General features: G+C 38.2%; 1 protein-coding gene across 3 annotated transcripts in view; it reads right to left on the bottom strand.

The window, feature by feature from the left end:
- Nucleotides 1-20,265, bottom strand: part of LOC106578615 (receptor-type tyrosine-protein phosphatase N2) — a 284,623-nt gene that overhangs the window by 67,995 nt on the left and 196,363 nt on the right. The window lies entirely within an intron of this gene.

The raw sequence follows: 20,265 nt of genomic DNA, 5'->3' as shown, positions 1-20,265 counted from the left end.
ATATGTTTGGGGCCGTGTATCTGAAAATACTCAAATATGCAGAAAAAAGTATTTCAAAAACAGATACTCTAGTGCACATGTATGGCCCAATACCTCCCCTCTCTCCGCCCTCTTCCCCCCATCTCTCTGTAGTGGGGGGGGGGGGTCGTGTGGCGAGCAGCCAGGACTCTTGTTCCATCCCCCCTCATCTCACTTGACAGGTGGGAGGGAGGCTGCGGTGTGTCTGGACTCAAAGGCATTCACTCTGATTTCACTGTTTAATTACCGCTAATCTGAGGAGCCGCTGCCCATGCTAATGAAGCCACACCAATCTGTGAGAAATGGGGTCGAGGCGTGTCTCCGTCACCGCTGCGTTGCACCGCTGCCACCACCGTGCCGACAGACAGATACTCCCTACCTGCCCGCCTGGATGCACTATCTGTGTCTCACACAGCTTTAAAAGTCTGCCCAGGAGCTAAAGCAGTGTTGCTCATCTCAACCTCAGTTAATTCATGATGTTCATTCTATGGTGTGTGTGTCTGTGTCTGTGTGTGGACCTCTAGTACCAGGGTTGTTTTGTTGCCCCCCCCCACTTCTCCGTACCCGCCTCTACAAACACAGTGTATAACTAGCTGATCAAAAATGATGATTTATGTCACAATTTTATGGCACTGTAACATAATCATACGCTGAGTAGCTCATTATTGTAAATGCATATAATCAATCTTACAATTTCCCCCCAACCCATAAATGTAATGCCCTTTTCAATGTATGTTGTAATGAAGAATATGTACATGTACATGTGTGATAATATATTATTGTGTGTGTGTGTACTGTATGCATGTGTGATTATGTAATTGTGTGTGTTTCTGTCTCTAAATATTGTGTTTGTATGTTCACATGTCTGCTCACAATAACGTTTTATATACTCATGTTTGTTCACAGTTTGTGTAGGCATAAACGAATGCTCATATTTTATACAATATTTGTGACTAATTCATCATCCCTTGTAGCATGCCTATATGTATAGTAAACTGTATGCTGTGTTCATTTTTACATGTACATTTACATTTTGGTCATTTAGCAGACGCTCTTATCACACCATATTGACGTCCAACGATTTATATATACACTAGATGACTGACGGGGCGCTGTTTTCAAGCCACCGCATCTCCATCTTGGCACCCACCATTGTAAAAATATTTTGGAAGCTATAGAAATGTCTACATTTGTTTTGGCCATGTTTATTCTATCACCTTAATATAATTTAAAAGTATGCATTATGAGAGCTAAATAATAATAATAATATATATATATATTATGGATGCACGATATATCGGTGAACATATCGGAATCGACCGATATTAGCTAAAAATGCCAACATCGGTATCGGCCCGATGTCTAGCTTAACACCGATGTGAAAAACCGATGTCAAAGCTGACGTGCATACCTATATAACGTAGGTACATAACGTAATGATGCCAAGTAAAATGTTGCGCTACAGGTGCAACACAGCATTCCTAACCTAGCCCACAATGTCTGCTGTGTGGATCGAGCAGTCAACAAGTCGAGCAGTTATTTGAAAGAGTAAGAAAATTTCAGCGAGGCAACTCAAAGGTGAAATCCATTAACGCTGAGATAATGGAATTCATTGCCCTTGACAATCAACCGTTCTCTGTTGTGGGTGATGTTGGCTTTCGCGACTGGTCGAGCACCGGTACACACTAATGTTACCAAGTGAGCTATTGTTCAGATGTTGCCCTACCGGAGTTACACAGTAATAGCGTCTTTGTGTGTCAAAAAAGATACACGTCAAATAACACTATTTGACAATAACACTATTTGACGCGTCAAATAACACCGTTCTATTATAGAATGTTGTGTTCTGAATTTGCACGTGCAAGTCAAGCGCCACCACTACTGTCAGTAGCACTGTCAAAGCTGTACAAAAAAGTCTGCAAACAAGCAAACACTGACCACGAATGATGTGTTTACAATACCGCGTTGGTAATAAAGCATTATTTGTTTGACTGCAACTTCTGGGGTAGCTAGCTAGCTTTAGCTTGGTACCTAGATAGCACCAATACAACCATCCTGAAAACAATGACTAGTAGAAACTGCAGTCCTTTTCACTATTCTTAGCAATGATTTATGAATCCTTGTGAGTAAGTATTAGCTAGGTAGCCACTTCTTGTTCGCCTATTGAAATTGAACTTCAGTTCGTGAAAGTAAATAGCTAGCCAGCTACTTAACCCTGTTGCCCAAAGCTAACATTATAAGCAGCCAGCTAGCTTCACCTGGCTAGTGAGGCTCAACCTGACCAGGTTATGTGTTGTGAAGCTAGCCACAATAAGGATTAGGCACAATAGTGGAATTTCTGGATTGCCTTAAAAAAAAGGACTTTTTTGAAAGTGATGCAGAAGGTTTCAAATTGGTGTAATCATACCATATTTAGACTAGATAATGTTAAACAAGGTTGGAATGTGAAGCAATGAAATGGGGTATCAGTCTACTTTGTGACACCCACAGAACACAACTGTGAATAGTTTACGCAAATATTAGCATTATAGCTCTTATCGCAGGACTGTGACTGTGTGAAATCACCTCCCCAGTCAGCCTATTGTGTGTATTGACATTCATATTGCACTGTACAGCTTTACGTAAGGATTGGGGATCAATGAAATGGGGTATCAGTCTACTCAAAACCCAATATATTTTTTTCCCAACGTTCTCCTCAGAGTTATCAGACTCCAAAACATCCACGCAGTATTGTTTTCCTCGGGTATAGTGTTCAATAGACATAGGTTGACAATAAATGTCAGTTCACAGTTGTTTCAGAGTCCCGCAATAAGAGCTACGTTGCTAATGTTCTCTGGGCGTCACTGAGTAGACTGATACCCCATGTAATTGATCCACAATCCATATGTAAGGCTGTACAGTGAAATACAATGCAATTCTAAAGTATAATATATATATATATAATAGATTTCAACAGATTTTTGTCAAATTAACAAATGATTCTATTTTGTTGATTTTATATAACAACATTCCAACCTCATGTAGAATGATCTATTAAATGATGGCATAATTCTACTATTTGTATTCATTTGCATCACTGTCAATTACATACTTTTACTTTGAAGGCTAACCGCAAAGTCCACCATTGTGGCTAATCCTTATTGTGGCTAGCTCCACATAGATGGGTCCGACCACCATTAATCAAATAAGAACTGTTTTATAAATTAGGATTATTTTAGATGATGACACTTAGCTTTATAGTTAGCTAGCTAACTATAGCTACTGAAACAGATTGTCGTTTTGCTATGTTTTTGTGGAAGAACATTGTTTGCATCCATGAGCTAGCTAGCTTTTTTTATGACCAGAACGGTAGCTGCGCAAGACAACTTTACCAGCATCATAGCATACGTATCGATGAATCGTTGTGACATATGAAATACGAGTGATAGTGTAATCAATGTGTAATAACTACATAACAAATGTATGAACGCATTAAATTATTATGTGACGTGCAGTCATATTCAGGTCCTGATTGGTCAACAAGCTTATTTGACACGTCAAATAGTGTTATTTAACGTGTATCTTTTTTGACACGCAAAGACCCAAACGGCGTTCCACAGAAATCCTGGTTGAGAATGAAACAACTGAACAAATGAACAATGAAACAGCACAGCAAGTAAGTGAAAGAAATAGGTTTTGATTATGTTTTACTGGTAATGAGGACATATGCAAATGCCAACAAAATAACTTTTTGCTCAGTGTGGTGTGTGTGTGTGTGTAACCTTTATTTAACTAGGCAAGTCAGTCAAGAACAAATTCTTATTTACAATGATGACATATCCCGGCCAAACCCGGATGACGCTGGGCCAATTGTGCACCGCCCTATGGGATTCCCATTCACGGCCGGATGTGATACAGCCTGAATTCGAACCAGGGATGGTAGTGACGCCTCTTGCACTGAGATGCAGAGCCTTAGACCGCTGCGTCCATGTGTGTGTGTTAACTATTTAACTGTACTAGAATGCTTAAAAGGCCATTAAAATTTTAAATATCAGTTATCGGTATCGTTTTTTTTTTTTTGGCAAGGAAAATATCAGATATCGGTATCGGCCAAAAATGTAAAAAATGTGCATCACTAATATATATACAGTACCAGTCAAAAGTTCGGATACACCTACTCATTGCAGGGTTTTTCTATATTTTTACTATTTTCTACATTGTAGACTAACCAAAAAAGTGTTAAACAAATCAAAATATATTTTATATTTGAGATTCTTCAAAGTAGCCACAGTTGATGTTGAGATGTGTCTGTTACTTGAACTCTGTAAAGCATATATTTGGGCTGCAATCTGAGGTGCATTTTTATTTATTTTTTTATTTTTTATTTTTTACCTTTATTTATACAGGTTTTTCTCATTGAGATAACATCTCTTTTCCAAGAGAGACCTGATCAACTCTAATGAACTCTAATGAAGTTAACTCTAATGAAGTCATCCTCTGCAGCAGAGGTAACTCTGGGTCTTCATGAGAGCCAGTTTCATCATATCGCTTGATGGTTTTTGCAACTGCACTTAAAGAAACTTTCAAAGTTCTTGACATTTTCCAGATAGACTGACCTTCATGTCTTAAAGTAATGATGGACTGTTGTTCCTTTTTGCTTATTGAGGTGTTCTTGCCATAATATGGACTTGGTCTTTTACAAAATAGGGCTATCTTCTGTATACCACCTCTACCTTGCCACAACACAACTGTCTCAAACGCATTAAGAAGGAAAGAAATTCAAAAGATTAACAAGGCGCACCTGTTAATTGAAATGCATTCCTGGTGACTAGCCCATGAAGCTGGTTGAGAGAATTCCAAGAGTGTGCAAAGCTGTCATCAAGGCAAATGGTGGCTACTTTGAAGAATTCCAATATAAAATATATTTTGATTTGTTTAACACTTTTTTGGTTACTACATGATTCCATATGTGTTATTTCATAGTTTTGATGTCTTCACTATTATTCTACAATGTAGAAAATAGTACAAATAAAGAAAATACCTTAAATGAGTAGGTGTGTCCAAATGTTTGACTAGTACTGTATATATGAAAACCTTTTCCTTAAAGTATATACATTTTTTAAGTTCTTATGTTATTGTCCTCACTATAATTTTGTCCTTGAAACATTTAATTAAATAATGTAAAATTCCATTAATTACTGTGGAGGACTGCTTCTTCTGGAGAGTGCCAATATGGCCGACCAGTGGCTTCAAAGCCTCTCATTGGCAATAACATAGCATCAACAATCAAAGATTTATATACAGCATTGGTCCCATCAGATTTCTGATACCAACGCAGAGTGAAAGGGGGCCACCAAATTGTGGAACGCAATTAAAAAAAACAAAAAAAAACATGTTTTGTATTTAAAAAATACAAATTACAGCTCTTGAATGTATCTTGTTACAAGACACGTTGGATTGTGGATCAGGTAAAGGGGTAAGGGTTAAAAGAATAATCCATTCCCAAACTATCGTTTAGTACTTGTTTCATTAGTCTACTGTTGATACAGTCCCAAAATATTTTGCATGTCAGCAATCAAGTTGACAAGATATAGGACTTTCAAAAAGAAAATTATAACTTGCTCATCATGATGTTGCGTTTTGTATCATATGATGCATTTTGCATCATGATGCATTTTGCATCATGACGATATGGCAAGTTACAATTTGTTTTTTGAAGTTATGTCTTGGAAATGGTATTGCTGACATGCAAAACATTTTGGGACTGCATCAACATTGGATTAATGAAAAAAAGATCAAAAGATTGTTTTCGAATGGATTATTCCTTCTGTGAAATCTCAGCCACCTTGCCGTATATGTCATGGTTCCACCTGTCACCAAAGTGCGTCAGAGACTGTCTTAGCGACATTAACGACACTCAGGTGTGTCCTATTTACTCATTTTGATTTCCCTGTTAAAAGAGGTGTGTTTTCTGTTGTCCTTTGCTGAAGCTTGAATTGTGTGCAGGGTGCATTTGTCTTCTGAGTGAGTTGTTGAGACTTAGTGGTTTCCTAGTGTTACTGTGATCCTACCGTTTCTCAGTAAAGTATTATGTTTATCCTTAACCACTGATTCCTCTCATCTAGTCCCTTCTCTGCACCTGGGTCCAACCTCACCATGTCACACTATATTCCTCACCAGTGTCCTGCATGATGCCAACCATGACATTCTGGACTGGCTCTCACAACCATGTCATAGTGGTTTTATGATGATCAACAGCACACAGATCCAGTCATGAATCTCTACTTCCTATATATTTAACTACTTTTGATGGGCCCTGGTTAAAAGTAAGGCACTATAAAGGGAAGATGCCGCCATATGGAACATACTGTAGCCATGGGCTTTACACACACCGATATGTTAGCCACTGAATCATTTTATCATATTAGCCGTGAATGTAATATTTTACTCAAACCAACCATTGCTCTTTACCTTCACAGAAATAGAGCAAGTTACATCCCCTATACCTCCAATAAACACAAACACTTCACTGATTTATTAAAATGTCTCTCTTATTAACCTCTATTTAATCAGTCTCGTTATAAGTGGGAAATACATTTAAAAGGGAAATTTAGTCTGAAAGTCATGACGGGTTAAACGCTTGAAATGGAGTGTTGTTTTTTCAAGGGATAATTGTACTTGGCATTTGAATCAAAAATGGCATGTCAAATATGGAGCAGCGAAAGGCCATTAGGGCATGTGTAGGCAGCAAACACACATACGTCTAGCATACGTAGGAGTTATAACAACATAATGTCTGAATAAATAACAATTGTATTTAGAAATGAGTCACAGTTAGTGTCCAATCTACATGCATAAAAAAACAGGCACAGGCAATGAGAGAGATGACAACTTGAAAGGCATTTCAAAATGTGATAAAATAAAACCAAATTTCACTGAAAATGTCATGGATTTTTTCTTAAGTTACATACGTTGATTTGCAAAGACAGAGAACAAACTTGGAACATGAACACAACGTGTAATATAGGTAATTGATGTACCCCAAGCATGCTCTCTTGGCATCCACAGAGTTGAGTCAATGTAATTTTATACCGCTTTATCATTGAGGGTTTACATTCTTTGTTAATAATGAACAAAGTTAAAGCCATAACTTGAAGGGACATTAAAACTCATACAGCAAGTCATTTGCCCTTCTAATGTGGGTAGGATCCAGCAATTACAGCAAGATTTATAATTACAGTAAATTAAAGTCAATCAAAGTTGATAGGACAGATTTCATTTACTATTTCATTTACTACACTACACAAAAAATGTCCTGTTGTTTATAGGGTAACATATTGGCTGCCAATTACCTGTAAGAAAAAAAGGTACCATAAAAAACGATACAGAATGTTACCTTAGGGTATTTTACGGTGTTCACTACTGTTACTGTAATTGATTTACCAATAATGCTACTGAAGTCATTTTATGTTAACAAATACTCTTACTGTAATCCTTGATATCGTTGTTTTATCTTAATTTACAGGTAACTTAAAAATGTCCTGGAATTTTACTGTACACTACAGGCTACTGGTTGCTGTGAAAATATGGTAAATATACAATAAGTTACAGATTTTTTACTGCTATTTATTCGTTTGACATGGTGGGATATTTTTGTGTCTGTAAAATTAATTATGTGAGAAATGGTGGTGGAAATGCCTTAATGCGGAAATATTGATATAATAACCATATTATCGAAGTCCTTAATGATTACAAGCATACCCATAACATGATGCAGCCAACACTATGCCTGAAAATATGGAGAGTGGTACTCAGTAATGTGTTGTAGTGGATTTGCCACAAACATAACATTTTGTATTCATGACAGAAAGGTTAATTTTGCAGTAGTACTCCCTGGTCCTTGTGGTTGAATCTGCGTTTGTTTAAATTCAGGCAAGGGGTGTTACTACTTTCTGAAGGCACTCTACTTATTACCACACATTCTAAAAAAGAAGGATATGGTTAGGCTACCGTGTTGTTCCCTGGGGTCAGAAAAGGTCAAAGGTACACATAAGAACTGACATGGAACTAGTTGTTCGGTAACTTTTAGTGTACACTTGTGGATAATCTATTATAATGGTACATTTTTGTACTGAATATTTTGAATATAATGGACAATCATCACTGTGCTCTGAAATGTAGGTGGGGACAATGTACTGGTGGGACTCATTAGCATATTGTGGGGCATGTTCTAATAGATGTATATTTCTGCCAACCGTTAGTGGAAGTGTTATAAACAGCTGACTAGTTCTTTTGACACTAAGTTTGCCAGTCAATGTAAAAGCATAGGACAAAAATAACTGCACTGTTAAGAGTTAACTATGCATTTCCCAGTAATTTAATGGCAGTTAGGTGACAGAAAATTGCTTTGAATTTAGTGTTATCTAACTACACAAAAAAGAGGGTATTTTGGCCAATTTCAGTCTCTTTTAAAGGGCAGACAAAGTCTCCTACCATCTTCCACTTCCCTCCTCAATTTTTGCAGTAACATTTGGTACATTTCTATGTTTTGTAGCAAAGAAGATAGAGGACAATAAGTGTTTCCAATGGCATCAACAGTGTGCATCATGTGTTTTTAACCAATTATGAGAAGCATTGACTACTAATTGCCTCTATCTTTTTTAATAGAAAACATAGAAACATAGACATGTTCACATACTGTATGACTAAATAATTAATCAGGGTGATTTTTCAACAAATACACAGGTATTTACCTTTCCATGGTAGCAAGATCTAATCTATTTTTGCAAAATTTCTATAGAAATGTGTTGTAGTGAGTTCATTTATTTCTTAAGGGATATGAATACCGAGTATGTCCACTTCACTCTCAGACCATTTTATTGCTAAACTACACGATGATGTAAAAGTCACATTTTTTTTGCGATCTAATATGTAATATGGTCCACTTATCATAGTTTGGTTGTAATCCAGAGAGGTTTGAAAAATTATTTAGATCCTTTATGAGACTGTGCAGGATCCAAATTGTGGAATTAAGAGGAAACTTGAGTCATCAGCGTACAATGACACCTTTGTTTTTAAACCGTGGATTTCTATTCCCTCTATATTATTGTTGGATCTGCTAATATTTCCATGGCCATAATAAATACACTGAACAAAAATATGAACGCAACAAGTAAAGGGTTGGTCCCATGTCTCATGTGCTAAAATAAAAGATCCCCGAAATCTTCATACGCACAAAAAGCTTATTTCGCGCAAATGTTGTGCTCAAATTTGTTTACACACCTGTTAGTGAGCATTTCTCCTTTGCCAAGATAATCCATCAACCTGTCAGGTGTGGCATATCAAGAAGCTGATTCAACGGCATGATCATTACACAGGTGCACCCTGTGAAAAACAATTAAGTGTGACTGTTTCAGGTAAGATATGATTATCTAATGGTTCCAAAGGTTCTGGCCACTCTAAATGTCTTAAGTCTTAAGTTTTGAAGGAGCGTGCAATTGCCATGCTGACTGCAGGGATGTCCACCGGAGCTGTTGCCAGATAATTTAATGTTAATTTCTCTACCATAAGCCACCTGCAACATTGTTTTAGAGAATTTGGCACAGCCATTGAAAAGAAGTGGGACGACATTTCACAGGCCATAATCAACCACCAATGCAACTCTATGTGTCGCGCTGCATGACGGCAAATGGTGGTCACACCAGATACTGACTGGTTTTCTGATCCACACCCCTACTTTTTTTCTGTGACCAACAGATGCATATCTGTATTCCCAGTCATAGATTAGGGCCTAATGAATTTAATTCATTTGACTGATTTCCTTATATGAACTGTAACTCAGTAAAATCTTTGAAATTGTTGCATATTGCGTTTATATTTTTGTTCAGTATAGATACGCGTCAGTGGACATCCATGTTTTACTCCTCTTGACAGTTTAATACTTTTTGAAAAGTAGCCATTATTTGTTATTTTACAACTGGGGTTACTATACCTAACTTTACAATAACTTACTGCCCAGTAACTGCCAGTAACTCAATGGCATCTGTAATTTAGGTTAAAGTAATATTCAAAGTAACTCAATTGCAACTAGCAGCCAGTGATTTACTGCACCTTTACATTTTCTGATGACAACATGGGGACTCTACTAATCATTCTTTACTGTGTGCACACTTGGAACTCAGCCTCACCTGGGATTTTAACCCTCAGCCTTTGGTTGGCTGCAAAGAGACCTTCTTGCCACACCATCAGGTCGATGAGCATGACCAAGATCAGCCACAGTAAGTACAGTAAATGCATCAATAACACACTTGCAACTAGCTGACAGTAAGTTATTTAAAATTAAACATGAACTTCCTCTTGACCAGCTGCCATTATGTTACTGTGAAATGCAAAGTAACCTCCTTTAATGGTTTAGTTTAGTTTATTAGGATCCCCACATGCAGAAGCTACTCTTCCTTGGGTCCACATAACATATACAAATAAATTACGAAGTACAGAACAGTTATGCAGTTTTTACGCTGCTGCTACTCACTGTTTATTATCTATGCATAGTCACTTTACCCCTACCTGCATGTACATATTACTTCAATTACCTCGACTAACCTGTACCCCCACACATTAACTTGGTACCGGTACCCCCTGAGAATCAGAATCATTGATGTCATCGGCCTCCCCTTTGCTTAAGGAACAATAGAGGAGCAATAGAGGACATAAGAGGAAATTAATGGTTAACCATGTATTGTGTCATTTTGGAGTCACTTTTATTGTAAATAAGAATAGAATATGTTTCTAAATACTTCTACATTAATGTGGATGGTACCATGGTTACAGATAATCCTGAATGAATTGTGAATAATGATGAGTGAGAAAATTACAGACGCACAAATATCATAGCCCCAAGTCATGCTAACCTCTCACCACTAAAATAACAGGGGAGGTTAGCAATTTTGGGGGGGTATGATATTTGTGCGTCTGCTTTACTGTCCCAATTATTATGGAGGGCACTGTACATATGAATATTCTTATATACAGTACAGTTATATTAGATCTTTAGAAAGAGGAGAGCCACTGTGATACAATACTTTTAAAATCTGTTTTTTAAAGCTAAACTTGCTTTTTGCTTGAGTAACCTCTGGTGGCAGAGCATTCCACACTGACCTGGCTCAATACATAACTGAGCGATGCATTAAAGATCCATGAAATTGGATGATATTTGGATGAAACCAGATCAAAGTAGGACTATGAAAGTAGGAAAAATGACTGTTGCTTCTGCATTGATCAAGTTTGATCATAAAGTTACTGGTCCCCTCCCCCATGTCAAACAGTTTGATTCAGGAGGTGGGATCAGAAAAAGCCTTCACAAAAAGCCTCATTTTAATACACCAATGGTAATGTCATATTATCTTACCTAATTTAAATAGTTACCGCCTTGTAACCAGCAGAAGGCGTGTTTGCAGAGGGGTGTGGTGTACATAGCTAGGTGACTGCAGCATGTCAAGCCCGGACCATGAAAAACTGTCTCAGACCATTATTCCTCTTCCACCATACGTTACAGTTGGCATTGTGCATTGGGGCAGTTGACCAAGGCTGCTCTAGTAGGGCAGAAATTTAATGAACTGACTTGTTGGAAAGGTGGCATCTTATGACAGTGCCATGTTGAAAGTCACTGAACTCTTCAGTAAGGCCATTCTACTGCCAATGTTTATCAATGGAGATTGCATGGCTGTGTGCTTGATTTCATACACCTGTCAGCAACAGATATGGCTGAAATAGTTGAATCCACTAATTTGAAGGTGTGTCCACATACTTTGTGTATATATAGTGTATGTCTATGGAGATTTCATGGCTGTGTGCTCAATTTTATACACCTGTCAGCAACCTGTGTGGGAGAAATAGCCAAACACAATCATTTGAAGGGGTGTCCACATACATTTGTATATATAGTGTATGTCTGAAGTATATGTAAGTAAATTATACAAGTGGTTAGGCATTTTCAACACACAAATGTAACTTAAAAAGACTGGAAGCAAAGAAGTCAATTTCTCATGAAAGACTATCATGCATGTTGTTGATGTTAGTTCTGTGTGTGCAGTTAAGGGCAAGCCGTGCTGCTTTGTTTTGAGCCAGCTGAAACATTGCTAGGTCTTTCTTTGCTGCACCTGACCATATTATAGGACAGTAGTCAATATGGGATAAGATCAGAGCTTGAACAAGTAGGACTATGGTCCCGTGTGGCTCAGTTGGTAGAGCATGGTGTTTGCAACGCCAGGGTTGTGGGTTCAATTCACACGGGGGACCAGTATGAAAAAATAAAAAAATGTGTGAAATGTATGCATTCACTACTGTAAGTTGCTCTGGATAAGAGCGTCTGCTAAATAACTAGAACAGTTGATCTGTGCGTAAAAAATGCATAACTTTTTATAACAGACATACCTGTCCCCATCTTGACAACAACTTTGTCAATATGACTTGACCATGATACCTGACCATCCAATGTTACTCCTGGGAGTTCAGCTTCTTCAATTTGTTCAATGGTCACACCCTTTATGCACAACTCCAGTTGTGGTTTAGGTCTAAGAGAATGTTTTGAACCAAATACAATGCTTTTGGTTTCAGATGTATTTAAGATCAGTTTATTGTTAATTATTCTGACACTGGCTGTAACACCTTGCCAAGACTCTCAGTGAGCTCACTGGATGTAGTTGTTGATGTGTAGAGTGTGCAATCATCAGCATACATCATAATTTCATCTACTTGTAAGAGAAGTGGCAAATCATTTGTAAAAATAGAGAAGAGTAATGACCCAAGGCAACTGCCCTGAGGGATACTGCACTGTACATAACTGATGTTATAGATTCTTCCATTGAAGAATACTCTCTGAGTTATATTGGATAAGTAACTCTCCAACTATGTGATGTAAAGTCATAACAAGTGCATAACATGCAGTATAACATATAACAGTGCAGCTCTTGATTGTCAAAAACCTTCACAACGATTGTAGAACTAGACATGGACAAAAGAAGTGCTCAACCTTCATCAACATCACGATAACACTTCCATTAACGGTTGGCACAATAACAATATATTTTAGACCAGTGGTTCTCAACTAGTTTTGCCTCAGGACTGAAATTGAACCAGGTTGTCTCAGTCACAATCCAATATTCCCATTGTGATGATTTTGTTGCCAAAATGCAATCTGGAAAACTATTTCTAATGCTATGTTGATAGTAAATGTACCAATTATATAACATAGGAAATTCAGTCTCACCTTTTTTATTGCCCATATTCTTGATGAAGAATGTTAAGCTCACTGGTTTAAGATCACAAAATCAACCAAATCTGCTAAATGGCGTTGATAATAACTTTATATTGAATATACTGTGATTGATGAAAAATAGTTCAGCAGTTAAATTATAAAAAAATATATATACAGTACCAAACAAAAGTTGGGACACACCTACTCATTCAAGGGTTTTTCTTTATTTTGACTATTTTCTACATTGTAGAATAATAGTGAAGACATCAGAACTATGAAGTAACACATATGGAATCATGTAGCCATGCTAAAATAGTAGTTCACACAACCTTGAGTGTACAATTGCTTTTCTACAAAGGGTTACCAATTAAATTAAATTAAATATTTTGATAAATGTATTCATAGGGTACTATTTCATTCTCAACAAAAATATAGGCCTAGTCTCGACACATCTATGGTTGGTAGCCATGCCAGCTGGCCGTTCATTCTGGTTAGGTTGCCAGCGACATGACCCAGTCGTTAAGTCTTTTTTGTTCTATGTCTATGGACGTGACCCAGTCATTCGTTCTAAATGTTCCATTGCCATGCTGGCTGGCAATGATCTTATCCCTTGCTTGCTAGCTAGCCAACTATGGCTAACACAGTCAGGTCAAACAGTAGAACTAACATAACAGCAGAGTAGCTGCATTTGAGTTTGATTAAGCTGTTTTGGATGCATCCATGACAATGAGCTAATGATGTGCGATTTCTCCTGGGATAGAAATGTGCTCTCTCGTCAGGACACTGTTCAGAGGAGCTAGCCAACTACACAGCTAACACAATCACTTCAAACTGATGCTGGTAAGACAGCAATCTAGCTGCATTTCATGTTGTTTGACTTGTTTTCTATTGACATTTCTTGGTATATATCCATAAAAATGATGCTGATTCATGATTTCAACTGGTTGAGAAAAGCGGTCCGTCTCGTCCTGACACGTTAATTCATTCTCAACAGGACAGTGGAGATCAAATTTCAATATTGAAACAATGTTGCACGTGTCGAGAGACAGACAGCAACGTTTGTACAAACCCCCGTTGTTGCAAACCAAATGTTAGGCTTGAAGCAAGGGGAAATAATGTCTCGATGCTTTTTACATTGGAGATCAAGTTTTACAGTGGTGATCAAGGATTGACTGGCTGGGCTGATGGGACACTGGATGCGCAGGGATTTCTCGGATGGAACAGAAAACAAGATGCCAATATTTATGCTTACCCTTTCTATACAGGTTTTTTAGTACGGCTTTTAGTACGCATCTCAACCAATCACAATGCTTATTTTGACCAACCCGTTGTAGAATATGTTTTCTGTTATTGCAATGTAATTGTATTTTCCTTTGCCTTTTTGTTGGCCTCTGGTACAGAAACGGACTGGCCATAGGGCAGTCTAGGCAAATGCAAGATGGGCTGGTCCATCTTTAGCACAGTGGGCCTGTCAAAATGTTGTTGTTGTTGTATTGTGCAGAAATGTCATTATTTGGCTAATAACGGGGGCCTCTAAGTAAAATTGGGTTGGTGTTAGAAATACCCGTGCCAGTTTGTGGTCCCAGTCTGTCCCTGCTGTAGTCTAGAATATAAATCAATAGTCCAGTATACCTCAGTTACTTCAGTATACCTTTAGTATACCTCTGTCAGAGCTCAGTGAATGTTTCAGTACCACGCCCCTCCCCCCACAAATACTGAGAACTTTTAGTGTGTAGTGGCATTGAGTCACAGAGTATACACGTGTAACCTGTAACCATGAGCAAATGTACTGGGCAAGGTTGTACCTTTAGTGAAGAATATCAAAATAGGAACGAGTCATGCTGTTTATAGAGGAGGTGTGCACAGCACAGCATTGTACTGTACTGTGGCCCACCGCTGGAAAATGGCCCAGTCCTTGTGTTCAATTCCTACAGCTTTATAGTGAGAGTGTGCTTTCTGAAGGCATCTGTTGTTGCTCTTCAGAGTTGTCTGTGCTTGACACTTTGTCGTCACGCCGAGCCATCACAATCACCATGTCTAGTCTGACCACTCTCCTCAATGCCACCCCTGGCCACAATACTAATACTCTGGTTCTCCCTCATTCATTAACTCCCATCAATATCAAATTATAAGGAGAGTAAGATTTGTGCTAATTTGTGCTAACCCGTTACAGTAAGTATATTGCATCATTAAGGGCTCATATTGTACTATTAAAGGGCTTCATATAACAGATACACCATCTGCTTGTGAGTCTGTAGGATACTGCAGGATACTCCTGCTCCTGTCCATGTTAACTTGCCAGATGTATTAACTGGGCAGCCGCATGATAAATGGAAAAGGATGCTTTTTCTGGGTCGTGGGCCAGGATCAGCATCGGTTTCTAACCTGCCAGAGTCCTGCTAGCAGTCCCTTAGCATGCAGCGTGTCAGGCAAAATGGCACCCGTGTGTGCCCCCTCAACCGTGACATTTCAACTCCAGCATCCTCTCCAGCTGTGACCCCACGGGGGGTCTGCAGCCTTCCCACTCCTCGCTCCCCGATGCCAACCAACACATCTCAGATAAAACACACCATGCTCATTCTTCCCACAGACTCACTGCCTCTCCAATTCATATGCAGCAGAAAGGGCTAGTCATAGGTGCAGCATTTCCTCTAAGTCAATGGTTACTGAATTGACTATTCTTAGATATTTGAATGTATATTTCTATTGATTGGAAGATTATACATTTTGTAAATATATTATTAATTATATTAACCCAGCCAAATGTCTAATGTTTTTCTTTCAAACAGAATCATCAAACAATCATTAAATGTACAAAACATGATCTTTCTTTCCTCTCAGAACAGTACGGAATGTTCTCCAAATGAGCAATTAATATCAGATCCTAACTCCAGGTATGCCTCGAGCTAACAACCACAGTGGTTAGAGTAAGTCAAAGGTGTCCGTGTGAATACTTAGCATTGTTATGCTCTCATTAAAAACAAGACAGACGTTACTTTGGACAATGTCAGAGAAAGAGAGAGAGCGAGAGAATGAAAAATCGAGAGAGAGAAAGCGAGTCAACCGAGAACTACAGAAAGAAAGAGAGAGAGAGAGAGAGAGAGAGAGAGAGAGAGAGAGAGAGAGAGTGCTCTCTCTCCAAAATACCAAACCACATGGCACAGTATCAAAGGCATTTCTCCAGTCCAAAAGGTCAGGTGATGGTTAAAGGTTGCCGGAGTTACGGAGCCCACTGCAGCTTCGCTTTCATCAGTCTGCAACAGCTGGAGTCTCCAAAGAGAAGAGAGAGATCTGTACAGGACTGCAGGCACAGTGGGGCTGCTCCCACATGACATTTCTCATCCAGATCTATCTGCCACAGCCTTGGCATTTAAGGAACTTTTAGAACAGCCTCAATGGCTTGAATGGCTTCCTGGTCGGCACAGATGATGAAATTTTTATAGGAAGCGTTTTGAGTTTTCAGGTTGTTCGTGTTTTATATTTTTTTGGAAGATCATTGGTGGATCTTTAATGTGGGAATTAAGGGCCGTCATGGATGTTTTACAAAACATATGTTCTATTGTCACATACACTGTATACTGTAGGTGCAGTGAATTTTTTTTTTTTACAGGGTCAGCCATAGTGTTACGCCCCTGGAGCAAATTAGGGTTAAGTGCCTTGCTCAAGGACACATCAAAAGATTTTTCACCTGATCGATGCGGGTATTCGAACCAGCGACCTCATTTGAACGCACTGACACACACACAGGCAGAGACAAAGACACGCACACATGAACGCACAAACACACTCTCCTCACAACATACAGTAAGCAAATTACATCAATCCCTATGGTTGATTATAGTCTCGATTATAGCTGTTAATTTGTTAAATGTAAAAAAGTACTCAAATAAATTGTGCCTTTACGCCCATATAGGCTGGACAACAATTGGTGTATGACAAAATACAAATACATTTTATTTTCTTTCTTTGAGTAACAGTTTTAGGGTGGGTTGCACCAACATGGATTAACTCTTAAACTGGGTTAAATCAAGGTTTATCTCTTAATCATTTTATACAAAACTTTAAACCTAGTTTTAAATGAATCCTTTAAGACTGTAGCACTCTTACACAGTCGACAGTTGAAGACAGTAGAGTCCATAGACAACATAAAAAAAAGTTAATGTGCATGTCTGCCACTAATACACAAACATGAAATCAATTGAAATTAGATGCTAGGTCATTATTTACATAATTTGACTGTACTGCATATTTTCCTTCTGCGGAAGCTTAAAGGCACAAGCTTAAAAAAAATAAAAATACAAGTGAAGAAACATAAAGCTGAGAATCTTTGAAGCAGAGCATATAGCCATGCTACTTCAAGATCAATATGTTAACACTGTACGTATTTACTATTTACTATTTCCCTATGTATGCTTTTTTCCTTCGCTAGCTAGGGGTCAGAGCAGGTCTACTTTGATGTCTCCAGTAAAGAGATGAATTCCCTCCATGGGGTTTCACATTATATATACATGATATATTATAGTTGTACTATAGCTGGGTCACCAATAAGGTCATGGTAAATGGAGGGGGAGGGTTGTACTTTGCTTATATACAAATCACATTAACTCCTTATACAGTAGCTGGCCTATTATATGGAATAGTTTGGAAATAATCAAATGTTTTCTCTCCAAAATTCTGCTTGAAACTTAACTTTAAAATGTTGTTAAGGAGACATTTGACATTTTAGCATGATCATTTGGTAGTTTAATTTAGTAGACATTTAGTATACTTTTAGTAGACACCTCAGCTGTTCAATCAAACCTGCCAGTGATGTACTACAGTGTTGTGACATGGCTTTGGCAGAGAGCGCAGATAACAGCCATTAGAGATAGTGTTTCTGCTGGAGCTGTTAACCCCCCCCCCCCCCCCCCCCCCCCTCTGGATGGTTGAGCTAACGTAGGCTAATGTGATTAGCATGAGTTTGTAAGTAACAAGAACATTTCCCAGGACATAGACATATCTGATATTGGCAGAAAGCATAAATTCTTGTTAATCTAACTGCACTGTCCAATTTACAGTAGCTATTACAGTGAAGTAATACCATGCTATTGTTTGAGGAGATTGCACAGTTATGAACTTGAAAATGTATTAATAAACCAATTAGGCACATTTGGGCATTCTTGATACATTTTGAACAGAAATGTAATGGTTCATTGGATCAGTCTAAACCTTTGCACATACACTGCTGCCATCTAGTGGCCAAAATCTAAATTGTGCTTGGGCTGGAATAATAAATTATGACCTTTCTCTTGCATTTCAAAGATGATGGTACAAAAAAAGACAAAGAAACACATTTTTTTTCTTTGTATTATCTTTTACCAGATATAATGTGTTATATTCTCCTACATGAATTTAACATTTCCACAAACTTCAAAGTGTTTCCTTTCAAATGGTATCAAGAATATGCAAATCCTTGCTTCAAGTCCTGAGTTACAGGCAGTTAGATTTGGGTATGTCATTTTAGGTGAAAATGGGAAAAAAGGGTCGTATCCTTAAGAGGTTGGTGTGAAGGACATTGGTTGTTGAGGGAATTGATAAATATGCTTGTCCTGGTAGCGATGAAGAGGTGATCTTTACACAGGCTGATAAAAGCTTTCAATGTCATATAGGTGTTTGTTGTGCATCTCAAATGGCACCCTATTCACTTTGTAGTGCACTATTTCTGACCATAGGCCATATTTCTGACCTAATAAAAGTATGTTTTCCATAATTCTTTGGGGACAGAGCATGTTTATAGCCAAATTAGAATGACAATGTGCTAAATGCAAAGCACTCAAAGGTGCAATATGTAGAAATCACTTTGCCATTACCTGGTTGCAAAGATTCCATCATGTTTGCCTAATTACAGTTTGTGACAATCAATGTACAAATCTAAACCACTGTGAAATATCTTTTCAATTACCAAAAATATCACCCACAAAGCTAGATACTGGACCTTTAAATTATACAGAAAATATCTAAGTAGTGATTATTATCAGACACTGAACATAATACAGCTAACTGCCGTCAGTTGGCTGACGTTTAACCTGTTAGGGCTAGGGGGCAGTATTGACACGGCCGGATAAAAAAAGTACCCGATTTAATCTGGTTACTACTCCTGCCCAGTAACTAGAATATGCATATAATTATTGGCTTTGGATAGAAAACACCCTAAAGTTTCTAAAACTGTTTGAATGGTGTCTGTGAGTATAACAGAACTCATATGGCAGGCCAAAACCTGAGAAGATTCCATGCAGGAAGTGGCCTGTCTGACAAGTTGTGTTTCATCTTGGCTCTTTTTATTGAAGACTGAGGATCTTTGCTATAATGTGACACTTCCTACGGCTCCCATAGGCTCTCAGAGCCCGGGAAAAAGCTGAACGATATCGAGGCAGCCTCTGGCTGAAACACTTTATCGCGTTTGGCAAGTGGCCGATCAGAGTACTATGGGCTTAGGCGCGTGCCCGAGTCGACCCCATGCTTTATTTTATTTTGTCTGTTTACCTAAACGCAGATTCCCGGTCGGAATATTATCGCTTTTTTATGAGAAAAATGGCATAAAAATTGATTTTAAACAGCGGTTGACATGCTTCGAAGTACGGTAATGGAATATTTAGACATTTTTTGTCACGAATTGCGCCATGCTCGTCACCCTTATTTACCCTTTCGGATAGTGTCTTGAACGCACGAACAAAACGCCGCTATTTGGATATAACGATGGATTATTTTGGACCAAACCAACATTTGTTATTGAAGTAGAAGTCCTGGGAGTGCATTCTGACGAAGACAGCAAAGGTAATAACATTTTTCTTATAGTAAATCTGACTTTGGTGAGTGCTAAACTTGCTGGGTGTCTAAATAGCTAGCCCTGTGATGCCGGGCTATCTACTGAGAATATTGCAAAATGTGCTATCACCGAAACGCTATTTTAAAATCGGACATATCGAGTGCATAGAGGAGTTCCGTATCTATAATTCTTAAAATAATTGTTATGC

The sequence above is a fragment of the Salmo salar genome, chromosome 19 (assembly GCF_965601325.2).
Source record: "Salmo salar chromosome 19, fSalSal1, whole genome shotgun sequence".
Lineage (NCBI taxonomy): Eukaryota > Metazoa > Chordata > Actinopteri > Salmoniformes > Salmonidae > Salmo > Salmo salar.
This window is presented reverse-complemented; position numbering and strand designations above follow the sequence as displayed.